Source organism: Rhagoletis zephyria, unplaced genomic scaffold (assembly GCF_001687245.7).
Source record: "Rhagoletis zephyria isolate East Lansing unplaced genomic scaffold, Rhagoletis_zephyria_1.1 Rzeph_scaffold_00048, whole genome shotgun sequence".
Taxonomy (NCBI): Eukaryota; Metazoa; Arthropoda; class Insecta; order Diptera; family Tephritidae; genus Rhagoletis; species Rhagoletis zephyria.
The window spans coordinates 22,337-37,041 of record NW_016157132.1 but is presented as its reverse complement, the minus strand read 5'-3'; the positions used below and the strand labels follow the sequence as shown (position 1 = coordinate 37,041).

Here is a 14,705-nt window from a genome sequence, read left to right as displayed (position 1 = left end):
CTAGTCTTCCACGCAAAAATCTGAAATGTGCTAGTCTTCCACGCAAATAACGAAATGTGCTAGTCTTCCACGCAAAAATCTGAAATGTGCTAGTCTTCCACGCGATTAGTGAAATGTGCTAGTCTTCGACGCGAATAGTGAAACGTGCTAGTCTTCCACGGTAATTTGAGATGTGCTACTCTTCGTTGGGAGCGACGATTTAGTCTCGTCAGTCGGTTGATACGAAATTTCATACTTAATAACAGCGCCAGCAGAGCATGAAGAAAATCAAAGCAAACTGAGCTGGAGGCGGCTGAGTGATATGTCACTCAGTCAATGTGTCAGTCAGTCAATCACGAAGGCACAGTCCGAATGAGCATGGCAGATCGTTCGTCTGTCATGCAACCAGCTGAGACTGATGCCAGGCAGGCCCAAAATCAACAACGAACTGACAGCCAATGCAGCTAAAAAGTTGGTTTATACGCCTTCGGGGGCTTACAGTGTGGCATGTATGTAAGTATGTAACTATATATATGTAGACTTCTATGTACGTGTATGGCTTTGTGAGTGTCTCTGATTACAATTTTTAAAAATCCATAAATTGAAATCAGGCAATGTGTCATCCCTCTAGGATAGCGCAGTCAGGATTGTAGTCGTTTTAAGCAGTCACGCGCATTCAAAGCATTTCATACATAGCACCATAAATATTTTAGATTTTAGAAAACATTTCCAATAAATAATTTAAATATTCCAGATGCGCCTTGTTGTTTACTGTTGATGTTGAGGTTATTTTTGTTTTTGTTATTTTAAGTATATATTTACATTCTCTGTGTGCATGTATTAGTGCCCAATTTGCTTCGTAATTCCAAGCCACAAATCGTAAATGGCTATTTAAGTTCCTTACAAAAACAAAGAGTATTTGCTGACAGCACCCATCACCAGCAAATCTATAAGCGGAAGTTCACTTTGAGGTTATTGTTGGCTGCTTCATTGCTGAGAATTATATTAAGTCGTAAACAAATCCGGTTTGATAACGCAGCAAAGCATATGTATGTATGTAAACATCCTTGAATGGAATTTAACAATAGAAGGCTCACAAGCCTCCTGGAAAACTGACAACCGAAATCACAGTTAATTGGAAATATTAATTAGTGAAGATTTGCCTTTTGACTTTTGCTCTATGCTTGATTTGCTCTGCAATAGATGTGGGCTATTTAATAGCAATTACATAAGCAAATCAAGCAAATGGCATTTGTTTGGTATTCTGAGTGACATAGAGTATCTACGAGTAAAGCATTCGACATCTATTGCATGTGGAATTTGTTGTTGGGTGGAGACTTCGTTGCCTTATCTTTAAGCTCACCTCTATCAATGAATAAATTGTCACAATTTCCATTAAGGCTCATTGCCGCAACCCTAGATTACTGTGTCCGAAAGCTCTGTCTGAGCAAGAGGATGACGGGACCAAAAGGCGTTTTAATGACCGCCTAGAAGAAGCGCAACTACACTCGCTGTATCCGCCATCATGTTGAAATCGGGCTTGGGACAAAAAATGGAATGAGGCTTCAGGAGAAGTAGGCTCTACCCACGACGGCACAAAGCTGATTGGATGCATGTCCAAACTGCCAATTGCAAACTAGTCGATTGAAGACATCCCCGAAAATTGGAGTTTTGTGTACTGCTATTTGTTCGAAGTAAGACAAAAGTCATTCGCCCTTTCTAGAATCAACTGATTTACTCTTAACAGTGAGACTTTACAGGAATTACAACTAGAAATATACCTTAGAAAAGAAACTTTACATACGCTGCCATTTTATCGGTTTTAAATCCGCTTGCAGAGAATAACATTAAGCATAACTTGGCGTCTCTTGTCGCTTTCGTGTGTTTTATTTAACAGTATATATTATGTTGGTTACACCGGCTCTCCTCTGCACTGCAAATACTGCGAGAGCCAACATTTTTGACCACATGCCCATTTTGTTGGTTGCTAAGATGTAACCGCTACACCAGGCTCTATCAATTATTTCTTAAGGCTTAAGTAAAGTCTCAAAATAATCATATTTAATCGCATTTTTCGTGAAATTTATGAGAACCCCAGCCGCTGTGGTGTAGTGGTTAACAGTGCACGCTACCATTCCGCAGGGCTTGGGTTTAAGCCCAGTTTCAGTGCAACATCAAAAAATAAAACACAAAAGATTATAGTAAACCTCTCAACAACTGAATCAATATTCTGGCGATATACGAAGTTACCCAGCGAATGTGAGAGCCTACATACAAAGCTTATACAGAGGGTGTGGTCGTATGGGTTTATATGTATAGAAAATTTATATTATAAGCAAATTTGCCAAAGAAACATGGGTGTCAAATCAATTTTGAGTTTGCCAAATTGCGAAATTAGGTTTGTTAGCATTTTGCTGTACAGTCGTAAAGCATTTTCCGGTATGAGGAATATATTTCTGCATTTATCTTTTTCTTAAAACTTCAACCACATGAAAATTTCAACATTTTCTTCAAAACTTATTTTCGTAATTCAGCAAACTCCAAATTGATGGTTTTGTTCCGAAAATTTGCATAGAATTAAACGTAGAATACTCATATGCTATACGCGCATAGTAAAGAAAAAAATTGGCCCGCCCTAATGTATATGTATGATTTATGCAATGTTATATATTCGTGGTCCCCCAGGTGACTACGTCGGCCGAAATAGCAATACATACTTTCAACAGGTATCTTTTGACTAAGATTCGAAAAACATGGTTTTATGTTTTTTTACTTGAAATTAATTATTAAAGGATGTCACAAAAGATAAGTTAACAGAATTGGTTAAAAATATATTTTTGTGACACATTGGAAAAACTGGGGTTAAAATATTAGAGAAGGCGATTGCCAAAATTAGGTATGACGTGGTAAAAGCAGATGAACTTTGTTTTTTTGTACCGTTAAACAGATTTGACCAGATGTGAAATGTGTAACGAAATGGGCATACTAATTTTTTAGGTATATTTGCATGCTTTTAGAAGTGAACATAGTGGCAATATATTCCCTATAAGGAACAGCAAAGAAAAAACAAAATAATCGGTAGATGACAGATATTTCATTATTATTTGTCTATAATTTAAAATTAATTTGAAAGACATGTGAATTTTTCATAGTTATAAATTTCTGACCCACCGCATAATTCTGAAACACGTTGGGATGGGCTGGTTCGTGATTTAAAAATTGAATTTCGGGATGGGCTGAATCGCGACTACTAATGTTAGAAAGCTCAAATCTTTTTTCATTTGCCTTCATTAAAAAACCAGGACAATTTAAGTTTGTCCAGGACACTAGGACAATTTGTCTAAATCAGGACAAATCCTAGAAAACCAGGGCGTCTGGCAGCCCTATTTTAGGTACAACTAAGTAAACTTCCAGTGTAATTTTTAAGCCATCAGTAAAGATTTGGCAATTTTTATGCACGGGCTCGGTGCGTAACTATTGCAAAAATGTGCCACTTTGTGCTGAGCAGGCGATTAAATAAATCTTCGATTCGGCAATTTTGCAAAGAACCCTCAAACGGTAGTAGCGCAAAATAAGAATAAAAATAACGCTATTTAACGCTTGCTGGAACATTGCAAAGGGAAACTGTCACATGGTTGCAATTCCGAAAAGAAAAAACAAAAGATAAAACAAATATATTTTTTTTCGAAGAATCCTTATAAAATTAGTACTTAATATTCAATAACTTAATATTCAGTAAAAATGTTTCAATGGTTTCCCCAAAAATCCCAGTGAATTACTATAACAATTAACTCTTGGTTAAATGATGATTAATTGAGACTTTTAAATTAAAACTCCTATGTATTGTATGATAAAATTTTGATGGAAATTTAATAGTTAATCAGAATTTTATTGTCGCCCAATGGACTTTATTTTGTACTATTCCTACTAGGTACTTGCACAAGAAGATACCAACTTGCAGCAATGTAGACTTTTTCCTCATAATTGGAGAAACCTTATATTTCTGCCACATAAAATTTAAACTAACGATAACATCGTCACTATCCATTGTCAGGACTAAAACAACAAAAACAATAAGCATCTCGTTTAGATTAATAGATGGCCACTGCTGCTGGCTGACAGATATTTAGTTATAAAAATATAAAATTTCAAATAGCAAGCTTCAACTAGGGTACAGCCGGAAGCAACATGGAAAATAAAGGTAATGCCAGCTGATGAGGCCAGTAGATGATAACAACTGCAAGCCGAGTTGTTGAGTAAGGAGTTACGGCGCAAAGTACACACTCGCATACTTACATATACATATGTACATATGTATACCTACGGTGACCAGCTTCGTCATAAATTTTTTGCGGGAATTAAGATTCAGTTAGTCTAGACTTAATTTACGTAACGTAACCTAATATGTTGGCCAACGCAATATACCTTTGTTCAGGAATTTTTTGGTGTGGCTTATAGGCGGCAAATTGACAATTAGCTGAAAATTAATAAATAATATAAAAAAAACTTTTTAATATACAACGCTTTTATAAATGGACTAAAAAGTAGAAAATAATATTTCTCAGTCCCATAGAATTTGTTTTGATAACTTTTGATTTTGAAATTTTAGCAAAAGTCATTATAAACAATCTATGAAATTGAAAATGAAAAACGTGGAGCGCATGCAATACAAAGCATTCGATTTAATTGACAATAGTCAAACTACATAACGTAGACCTAAAATTTCTACAGCGAAAGTAGAACTTTGAAATCGATTTTAAGCGGTCGTTATTCATATACCCACATACATACATACATATATTACTTTTCATATCAATTCAAGTGTATTACATGCGCCCCACGCTTTTCATTTTCAATTTCATAGATTGTTTATAATGACTTTTGCTAAAATTTCAAAATCAAAAGTTATCAAAACAAATTCTATGGGACTGAGAAGTATTATTTTCTACTTTTTAGTCCATTTATAAAAGCGTTGTATATTAAAAAGTTTTTTTTATATTATTTATTTTCTACTTTTTAGTCCTGTCTGAATAAAATTTTGCAATAGATATTAAAATAATTCAACGATATTAATAGAAAGGTGCACACACATGCATTTACATATGTATGTACATACAAACGAGCACCAATTAATTTTATTTAAAGAAATGGCGTGTCGTCTATTTCCGCTGTAGCAAACGTAGTACATAGGGCGACATCTAGATGTCATCTACCTCGCCCTATTCACTACAGATGTCGCCCTATGCACTATGCTTTTTTATAGGAACTTTTCAAAGCAAAGCTTTATGGTGTCGGACACACAACATTGAAAGTTTCTGGATCCACAACATTGAAAGTTTCTGGACACACAACATTGCAAGTTGATAAAAGCGTTGTAAAATACAACAATCAAATATTTTCGCTTCTGACTAAGTTGACGTGCTGAGTAATCATTGACGATTTCTTACGTAAGTTAGGTTAAGCCTAGAGTAAGCTTTAGTATTGTTATACCCGAGCGCACTTGTGCACAAGGGTATTATAACTTTGTTTATATAACGGTTGTTTGTTACAGGCGAAACGAATCGAGATAGATACATTAATGATCACAATGAAAAGAGAAATCGATTAAGCGGTGACTGTCTGTCAGTCCGTCCGTCTGTGTATACGATAACTCGAGTAAAAATTGGGATATCTTAACGAAACTTTGTACGTGTACTTCTTCCGTTCGTAGGACGGATGGTAATGAAAATTGGCAATATAGAACAATAACCACGCCTACTTCCCACATAACGGTGGTTTTTAGAAATGCGAAAACTGCGATATTTTAGTAACTAGTGAAGATGATTCACTAAAAATTATATTATAAATTTTTTAAAAAGGGGCATAGCCACGCCCACCTATGATTACATGAATATATATTGGTAACCGCTCCACCAATTTCTTCCAAACTTGGCATAGTTATTGACCTTGGTACAGCACACCGAATGGCTGAAAATTTTTAAAATCGGACAATAACCACGCCCACGTCACATACAAGGTAATTTAGAGAAATACGAAATTTTCGATAAATCAGTAAATACTGAAGCTAATTTATTCAAAGTTAACTCTTGTAATAATTCTTTAGCTAGAAATACGTTTATGATAAAATTTTGGAAAATAGCACCGCCCACTTCGTAATCGTTCGACCAATATGTACCACACTCGGTGCGATTATTGTGCTTGCCACACAAAAGCAAATTGCTGAAAATTATTGAAATCGGACTTAAATTACGGCCACTTTTCATATATATGGTCAATTTAAGAAATGCTTGAAACTTCGATATTTCGAAATTTAAGGACTTTAATTTACTCAAAAATTAATACCAACAATACCTTGACAAGAATTAAATTATTTAGAATTCCGGAAAATGGGCGTGATACCGCCCGCNTTTATCTCATTATGTCTAACTGAACGTTCTATCGAAGATATTTGAAATAGTGGTAAAACGAACCTTGCTTGCCAAGCGTAGTTGGTTTTTTCAAAAACTATAGAATCGTTTCATAAAAAAAAAAATTATAATTATTATAAAACCCTTTAAAAAAGTTTCACAAGAATGATGACTGCAATATGGCGAGGGTACCAGGAAGACTTTTGTTGAATTAATAAAGAAAACACTGCAAATCGGGATTTAATCGGTACAAAAATGAAAAATCGGGATACTTATACGACCCGACTTTAAAAAAATATTCAGCGGGACAATTTTCTCAAAATCAATACTGACCGGCTAAAATCGGTACGAATGGTCACCGTATGTATACCTACTTGTAGTAAATATTAAAAAAAGTATTAACTTCTTCATGTTTTCGTCTAATAAATTTTATGCCATCGCACTCCTGAGAGCGCTGACATGAGTGAATTTAGAATGGAATCAAGTTAGATGCCGGAAATCCAAACAACGAAATGTCATAAAATCTCCGCTATTCCGCTTGTACCATCCCACATGCGATGCGCCCTCGAGCCTGAGAGGAGCGTTAGTGCGCAAGTTAGGGATGCCTACGCTGTGTCGCCACCTATTAATGCTGCTGTCGCGTGATGGAGTTGCGAGATTTGCGTTCGTGTTGGAGCGCTCTGACTCGTCAACAGCCTGGCTCTGCTGCTACGTTTAGATATTTTTTACGGCTTAACAATCTAGTTGCTTGTCAGCCTCCCTGGCTGGCTGGCTGCCTCATCTAAGCTGCTTGGCCGATTGACTGCCTGCCTGCAGCATGTAAATATGTATGTATGTTAGTTTAGGCAATGTGTCATTGCCATCATGAAAGGCAGATGTTCGGCGGCGTGTGTTGATAGAAGTTATAGTCAGTGATGGCCTCAGGCGAATCACCACGTAAAAACGCTGATATATGCTCGCTGAAAAAGTATGAGTGACAGCGAAAAACACAAGCTTAATATATGGCGATTTATGTAGTTACTTTTATGGATATAAAAGCGACGCGCCTGCGCCTCTTTATGCGCACCACTTCACTCTGTTGGAGCACATCTTTCATTTAGGTTTTGTTCTAGTAAAACACACTCACTCAGTTCAGAATGGCTCACATCACACTCCCTCATTAACAACATTTTACGACAGAAGTTTTTGAATGGACTCCGCATTAGGGTGCCTCTTGAAAATATGTATTTGAAAAATCTCTCTTGAGCAATCAATTTGTGTTTAGATAAGCATCTTGGAATAAAAGATTAATGAAGAATATTTGCAGCATCAGTTTATCAGACCATTAGGCAGTCTTAAAATCTTTGTAGTATCGCAGAAAATCGCCAAAGTATGCAGCTATTTGAAGCCTTAAGCTGCATCAGTAAAAAGTTTTACTAAAAACATCTCTGGAAACAAGGTCGATGAGGATTTATCCAGGGAAGATCGCCTTATAGGCTGATGCGGAAATTATTTCCACTTAAGCTACAGCTAAGAACTTTAAGTGGTACTTGTTTGTTTGGTTTCCTCAATTTCTTCTGCCTTTGTATTTAACTAGTTTTAGCACAGTATCCAAAAATCAAAATCAATCAAAACGATATACTTACTAAATAAGCATTGGCAAATTTTTTGGTACACCCTCTTAAAGACACCGATTCTCAGCAACCAGTGAACGCACCCACTTCAGGTAAAAGGGCTATTTGGATAGTGATATTTACCTAAAGTTCCCGTGTTTAAAGTTGTTTATGTAAGTTGTTTTCAACCAATCGGTTATCGTGTTGTCGCTATTGGCCTGAAAGAATTCAGCAACGAAAAAAGCGAAATAATTCCGATATGTGTCAAATGAAAATCAACAGAAATTGTATATATTGTCCTGTGCAATTATTGGAGGAGTCTGGTAGAAGCGACAACCAAGGAATATCTGTGCGACCACAAAAAGCCATCAAAGCCGTAGAGAGTCGGGTTCATCTGAAATCTGTTTCACAAGCAGAAAATCATACCCCAGGAAATGAATGTCAGCAAGTACAGTGACTTGGGACTCACCGTATATAAGAGACATACCAGGCAGTTAATTACAGAAGTTTTGAAACAAAACCATAACTCAAAGATCTTTTGCGATGCTTTCAAAAAGACTTCGCTCCAGCTCACCGAGCAAAATCAACACAAATATCTGTTTCGAACTTTACTTCATGCTCGATTGGCCAACAGATTTGTGCAAAAATTAAAATTATTACTTAAATTTAAATAAAAACCATACATATTTAAAGAAACATTTGTGCTATAAAAATTAAATGCTATTAAAAAAATATTTCTATAAAATTAAAAAAAGAAACAAATCTCTTTCCGAGGACTTGAACCTCGGCCATTCGGAATGACACGCTAGTGCTTTGTTTTGCCGGCCATTGTGACTGCTGGAACGCCGCGACTTATTTTCTTTCACTGGGGATGAACTAGCAGACTATCCCATCAACTGGTATGCTGCTTCTACTATTTCTAGTGGTAGATTCTGATACATAGCCAGACAACTGACACCATGTCGCGTTCTGGACGCACCAAAGTTTTCTTTTGTTCTCGTTCTTTACCGGCAACTTATTGCGTTAATAAAGGCCCTGGGATCAAGCCCTGGTCAAAGTAACATCGCGAAAAAAAAGATATTTTCTTAATAGCAGTCACCACCACTCGGGAGGCAATGGCCAACCTCAGAGTGTATTTCTGCCATGAGAAACAGCTTCTCATAAAAATACAATCGCCGTTCGGGGTCCGCATAAAACTGTAGGTCCCACCGCTTTGTGTGACAACATCAAGGTTCACACTACAAATCGGAGGAGAAGTTCGGCCAAACACTAACATATGTGTAAGCGCCAATCTATTATTATTATTGAAGAGCAAAGAAGCGATTCTCGGTGTTGTGCTAGTACGTCGGGGAGAAGCCTCCATTAGGGGGGTTCGCGCCAAAATTATACCGACCAATAGCGAAGAAGATAGGAGAAGGGGATGACGCGAAAAGTCACAATAGGGGCGTCGCCTTTTTATCTTATCGCGGCATTTTTGTTGTTCGCCGTATGATGAGGGAATGGGAGAGTCCACGGTGTTTGTTTGTAGCGCCGTAGTGGCGATCGAATTAGCGCCCAATTCGTTTTAAGAATGAACGGGCCGGCGCCAATTGATCGGGCACCAACAACACCGGCACTGAGGCACGATGGTTCTACAGACCGGCACGTAGATTACAGCCCAACTATTATCTGCGCGCCAAGCCATAAACAAGTGAGCATTGATCAGGCAAATATCTCTATTGTGACAGTGACAGTCAGGGTATCAGTTTTGTTGTTGATCCCGGCGATTTGTTTGGGTGCCAGACGAGGCACGTAAGACTGCAGTTATGCAAACAAAGCCAAGGGGTGGCCCCAGTCGGGGCGATCCAATTTATTGTGTCGGTGACATAGGCCCCAGTGTCGAACGACCTAATGAAAGCGTGAATATGCAACTATGATAGGTAAGTGCGAAATCATTAAGGAAGCTTTGACGCATATCGCGTTGTAAGTCTATGAATTATGGTGATGATCTTTTTCACCGTAAACTTTAGAAACGCGAGATTGTGTTTACATCAAAATAAGAAGTATATCAAGCAAGCCTTGGTAGTCTGTCTGTAGCTATAAATGTTTCTGTAATGGCGCCTATAATAAAGATACTGGCGAAGAAATCAATAAATCGTATGGCTTAAAGCCATATACATATATGTATGTATAATCGTTAACAGAAGTATGCTCATCAATAAAGATCATTTACATATGTAACTTTCATTGCCACAACAACAACAACCCAAATAAGTATAACGGAACCGATAAAAGCATTGCGCTATTAAAACGCTTATGTTTATGCTAGTTTTAATCGCTTTTTTGTTTGCGACTTAAAAAGTTCTATGAAAGTTTCAAGTCATGCAGCCAGCCAGCCACCAGTGCGTATGAGCGATATCTTTTGTAATGTGACTGAGCAGTTGGGCCACGCACGTGTATTTATAGCATTTGAGCATTTATTGCGCTTAGTTGCTGGTAGACAACGCAAATTTAAGGCCGTCCGTTAAATGAAGAGCGAGAGCAAAACACAAAGAAAATGATATCACAAGAATATTTAGTAAAAAAAATTAAAACGAAGACATGAGATGCACATTGTTGTTGATTGATCGACGGTTACAGTCATAAAAGTTGAATACTTTCAAAATGATTGAGTTTGGCATTCGGGAGTAACTGAAGCTGTCACCAGCAGCAGACAAAATTGGAGATAAAATTTGAGTTTTCATAAGTCGAATTAGAGGGGAATGGCAAATTACCTAGTTTAGAAATGATGTCTAAGAGCTCATTGGATGTCTGCGCTACAGCTACTCAAAAGCGGAATGAAACACAAAAATAAAACGAAATTATCGGAGTTCATAGGCACATATTTGCAGTAAAGCAGGGGCCGTAATGGTTGTGTTCTTGCTAAAATTGGATTTATATTTTCCGATCAAATTTAAACTTTATTTTTTTTATTTTTATATTTTCGTTCATATTATATACAGCCGCTATTATCAGATTTAATTCTGTATATCATATAAGATTTACAACGGTCATAAAACCTCAGTCTGCCCCATAACGGTTCAAAGTTATAGAAAAGGTATATTGCGGTCTCTGGACCCCTGAACACTGATTATCTTTTATCAACAAAAAAAATATAAATAAATAAAATCAAAAAAGAACGATTAAATTTTACCCCCAAAAAAAATTAAAATTTAGCAATTATTAAAAGATATGTAGTTGGACAAACAAACAACAATAAACATATATTTCGTGTCGAACTATTTTCCTTCTTGCACGATGGATTTTTGTTGGATTTGTTACAACCTATAACAGATCCTAGCATCAAGATAAAATTCGGCTCAACAGAGGCAAACGGTTTGGTTGGCCCTGTTGCAATTTTCAGTAGAAATCAAATCTAAAAAAAAAATTTATTTCCACTTGTTAATTATGAAAGTATCGAGGTAAGTTGCAAAAGGCGTTTATCTTTACTAGTTCGATATTTTGACAACGCCACTGTAAAAGACAAAAATAAAAGATAATTGTTATGTTTTCGTTCTAAACAATTAAAAAATAAATATATATTTGTATCATTTCCCATTATTTTCTTTTTTATTTTTTACCATGATTTTTTGGGCTTTTGCTATACAATCGGCTTCCTGAGCTGCCAACCCTGGTGCACCAGGTTAAGGACACCGTCGATTTAATACAGGATGATTAGCTGAGGTTGGCAAGAAGAACACCAATCATAACCTCGCTAGTATTAAGATTACAAGCTGTTAAATTCACTAAGTGCTTTTATGTCAACGGACATTAACTTAACCTTTATCAGTAAGTTATTGTACTATGTACATATGCAATTTCACTTACCTGTAGACAATTTCGCAAAGGAGATATCGTAGTGGTTTAAATTTTTAAAACGCGGCGATTTCACTGCAACTTTGCATCTAGCTGCGACTTGAACCAGTTGTTGCTAAAATCAAAGATAGAAATCAGTTTTTTTTTTTTAATATTTGTAAAATATACGTAGAAGCAGGGACCAAACATAACAGTTATTGATGAAAACCGTTATTGCGAAATTCGCTATGAAGGAAAAGGTCTACAACTGAGTGATAGATACCAATCGATTTCTTTTTTCATCCAAAATCAAATTTGAAAATAATTTTTTATTTGTAATTTTTATGCAGAATTTAAAAAAAATAATAATTATTTATTATATTTCTTTTTTTTTAAATCCAAGATAACAATTATTTTAGATTTCTATCTAAATAATCTGAAAATAACAATTACTTTTGATTTTTATATTATATACATGTCTTAGATAACAGTTATTGAAAACTTTTAGTTATAAACGTCATCAACAAAAATCAGTCAGTGGCTTTTACTTCTAAAAGTTATTTTTAAGTCATACGAGTACAAGTAATTAAAATTTTTCGTTGTTAAGAAGGTGATGCATAACAAAAGTTTACTACGACTTATATAAATGAATTTTATATGATTTGAAAAATAAAAGTCGGTGACTGATTTATATTGATTACTTTTAGAACTAGAAATAACTGACATATTATTACTTATGACTTTTACAAGTAAAAGTCCTTAGTAACTGTTATCTAAGTTATTTAATTTAAAAATTAAAAACAACTAGATTAAATTAGAGATTAGATAAAAATGAAAAATAATTGTTGTTTTGGATTAATAAAGCAAACATCAGAACTAGCTGTTATTTAAGGAGTAGTTAAACAAAAATAAAAAACTAACGGTTAAAGATAAGAACATAATGATAACTTGTCTGCTGTGCAGGTCCCGCAATTTTACTGCACAACATAACATAATAGAAGAACTTATCAATGAAGCTTCGACCGATACGTGAAAAAATTAACTGTGCTACTCACTGATGGACTGACCTCGCTCCACTCCAATACTCCCTTGAGAGAATGTATACATAGAAAAAGCTACAGAGATACAATAATCCGTGTTATCAGCGACAAAATCGAAAATCCCAAAAAAAAATTAATATCCTAACGCTGAGCTTACTGGTCATACGGTTTTCCTGTGGCACTTCCAGCACTCTCTGTGACAGTTTTGCCTGTAATATCAGAAGCCGGGCCAGCATCAGGTCGCTTCTAACTCCAGCGGTAACAGTTAAGTCACAAATCAAGTTTTCGATATTCTCTTTGAAGTCCATTTAAATCCCAAGAATATCCAGAGATTTAACTACTGCCTCAAGAAGAATCCTCTCGATGTCGCTAACCTAAGCTGTAAAGTCATTATGAATTAAAATTTTTATGAAGAGCGGTGAGCTCAGATCTTCCCCCTAAGTATGTATGTGTAAAAATATTCTGGGCTCTAGATACACCCGAGCATTCGACATGAAGGAGCAGGTTCACCGACTGCTCAAAGTTTATATTCCAGTTTCTTCTTAGTCTCTCGGGATTCAGTTTCTTGCTCGTTGGGATCGATAGAAATTCAGTCCACATTTCTTTCTTGATTAAAAGAAATAATTTCTTGCTAAACGACACATCTAAACAACTAGTTCAGATGACTTTCAGTAAAATTTAATATACTTTAAAAAAGAAATTACCATTAAGTCCACCGACCTGATGCGATGCGCATGTTAATTCCACACACTATTGTAAGGTCAAAGCAAAAGACTGACTCCCCCCATTGCCCGTTGCACACCATAGACACTGTGGCACGCAGCACGCAGAGCAGGTAAGCTACAATAATGGCCTGCCATGTACAACAACTTACAGCGTAGCTATTGAAGCAGTACTGTCAAATGGCAGAGTTGCTGCCCAAGCAATTTTAGGTCATATTGGCTTTGGTCTTCCAAGAATGCTGCTGCCGTTTGCAGGGCAATCCGAACCAAAAAAAATAAATGCGCAAAATCGAAAAGAAAAAGTAAAGTATAAAGCCAGAGTATGTGGGTGGAAGGTAAAAGGAAGTGCCACAGAAAAGTCCAGCAAAGGTAGTGTGAAATGGCGCAGAGCGAAATATGCTTGAAGAGCATCTATTGTGTGTTGAACGCCGGTCCGTGCGTTTAGCAGTTCGCTTTGTGTGCAAGTATTTCATGTGTGAAATGGACCTCGCACAAACACGCTCGCACACTCACAAATTCACATAATACCTAAACGTTATAACATTTTCTGCATTGTTGACTCGCAAAAGCTAACACCACCTATATGGCTGAATATATTGTCAATACACTCTACTGTTGGAATAAAAATACCCCCGAACGATAGCTTTGTGGATTTAGCTTTTGCTTCGATGGAATTCAAGAGGCGAAATGTAACTCAAGCGGCTAGCGATTGCCATTGCACACAAATTTTGGACAACACACATACGCTCTCATCTTTAGTGCTTGAATATACTTTTTTTCGGTTGTTAGCGTTCTATGCAATAAATGCAACAGAAGCTGGCTTGCTTGCCAAATGATTTCAGGATAATCGAAATAGTATTAATTGTTTAATGGGCTAGGAAACTTAAAAACGGTTTTCCAAGCACTCAGACATAAATAGTTGCCGTTGGTACTTTAGATTCCAAGATTAGGATTAAGAAGAGGGGGAAACTAAACTTTCAAGGTCCGTTAATAAGTCATAGTAATTCTTCTAGGCAAAGACAATGTACTAGCTCGTCCATTATCTACACATGCGACCTAAAAATGTACCATATCAGCCTGAATTTTCTATGGGAATTCGCTTTGTACTACCCTCATACTCGAGGCAATACCGTAGTTACCAAAACGTTATGT

At 36.4% G+C, this 14,705-nt stretch overlaps 1 protein-coding gene across 1 annotated transcript in view; it reads right to left on the bottom strand.

Moving 5' to 3' along the window:
- Nucleotides 1-11,919, bottom strand: part of beat-VI (Immunoglobulin domain-containing protein beaten path VI) — a 157,482-nt gene extending 145,563 nt beyond the window's left edge. The window contains exon 1 of the mRNA XM_017622577.1: nt 11,825-11,919. The gene's annotated coding sequence lies outside the window, so the exon portion shown is untranslated. The remainder of the gene's footprint in view (nt 1-11,824) is intronic.
- Nucleotides 11,920-14,705: the final 2,786 nt, after the last annotated feature.